Consider the following 1,954-nt stretch of genomic DNA (forward strand, 5'->3'; position numbering starts at 1 on the left):
CCAAATGCCTTTGTTCCTCCTCAGCCAAGACAAAGCTCTCCAAGCTCTGGCCTCGCAAGGCTCAAAACTGCATCACCAATGCAAATGTGTTTGTGGAAGAGCCCTGCACATCGCACGCTCCCTGCCCTGGTCCAGGAGAAGGGCAGGGGCCCAGCGGGGGCTGCTGATGCCAAGGAACTGCCCCAGCCCCTGCACGCCCCTGAAAGGGACAGCAGTGAGCTCCAGCTTGCTCCGTGGTCTCTGCTGCCCCTCGGTCGCAGCCATGCCTCTTGCAGACCCCCACCTGCTCCAGGAGGTCATCCCTCTCCCTGTCCATCCTGGAGGACTTGCTTGTGCACAACTTATGCCACCAGATGGTGACAGCTCATGGTCACTTCTGTGCTGAGCCCCGACATGCAGCCAGATCCTTGAGCCTCCTGGAAGCAGGGTGTGGTTTTCCCCACTTTCCGCCATTTCCAAGCACCTTTATTGACAAAGGCCCAAGAACTTGTGCCCTGTTGATGCAATCATGCAGAAAACCATGCCAAATGACCAGCAGCCACAGAGCCCATTCATCACGAGTCTGTAAGGTCTGTTTTGGAGCCAGCATAGAAAAGGCTGGGACAGAAGCCCAGCGGGAGTCATGGCTAGCAAGGTCCAGCTGGTGTGGGTCCCCCAGCAGCCTTGGAACCTTCAGCCCAAAGCTCCTGGCTCTTGGGCAATGAGGAAGGCAGGGCTGGGGATGGGTGATTGCACCCTAAATGTACGTGGGGTGAGTTGTGCATGTGTAGGGCTGGGGTTGGTTCTGCCATCATGGAAACACTTTCCATCTCCAGCTTGCTGGGAGAACATCCCAGCAGGTGTGTTACCTTCCCCCCTTCTCCCTGTCCACAAATCTGTCAAATCTGAAAGGGAAATATTCCCTAGGTCTTGGCATGGGGAGCTGAACGGTTGCCTGAAGCAGGAGAAGGCTGCTCCTGGGGATGGATGCCCAGCATTTGGTTCAAATCTAACACCAGTGACTGACAGGGCTAATTCAGCCTGTCCTCTTCCCTCTTATAACTTAATCACTTACACATTGCCTCGGCAAGTCTTTCCCTGCTGACTGGAGATGTCTTCATCCTGGGATGCCCTGATTTGGACTCATGACTGCTCCCACAGCGCTTCCTGCACGGAGGCTGAGTGCCCCGCACCATCCCTGAGCCAGTCCAGCTTTGGGGGAACTCCTCTGAGTGCCCAAATTTGGGCTCTGTGAGCTGGCCTTCCATCACTGGGCAGTACAGAAGCCAGGCTGGGCTCGCTGGTGTGACAATGTCCCACTCTGCCTTTTGGCTCGGGGACTGGGTGTGGCCCCAGCTGAGCCCGAGCCAAAAGTGCATGTCGAGAGTTTTGGGGAGCTCCGTGTTAGAGCTGCCACGTTCCTGCTCCAAACCTCAGTGAAAACAGTTGGGAAGGGCAGGACTGCAGCCGTGGGAAGGACTCGGGGCTGATGATTTGGGACCCTTCAAACATCTGCCCTGGGCCTTGCTCTCCAGGGGGGCTGGCTGGGGCTCCAGGCTGCCCAGAGCTCTGCCCACCCTGCTGCCTGCATGCACCGCCCGCATCCCGCTGCCTCCAGAGCGGGTGTTGCACAGGATAACGGGGGGTGCAGGCAGGGCCCCCGCCCCAGCCTGCACCCACGGGGCCCGAGGCTTCCCTGGGGCCAGCAAGAGCCACGGGGCAAGGGTGCAGAGGTGAGGGGAGCATCCCGGCCAGCATCCCCGCGCTGCCCCGAGCGCAGCCTGCGCTGCCTTCGGGGCCACCACCGCCCGCAAAACCCCGGGGGAAGTCTGGAATGCCACTGCCGGGAGGCCACCAGGGTCTCCAGGTGGGGGGGCGGTCCGGCTGTGACTACAAGCCCCATCAGGCCGCTGAGGAGGAGGAGGAAGGCGGAGGAGGAGCCGCGGCTGTCGGCGGGGCGGTGCGGGAGCGGCTT

This window comes from Motacilla alba, chromosome 22, assembly GCF_015832195.1.
Source record: "Motacilla alba alba isolate MOTALB_02 chromosome 22, Motacilla_alba_V1.0_pri, whole genome shotgun sequence".
In the NCBI taxonomy this organism is placed as follows: Eukaryota; Metazoa; Chordata; class Aves; order Passeriformes; family Motacillidae; genus Motacilla; species Motacilla alba.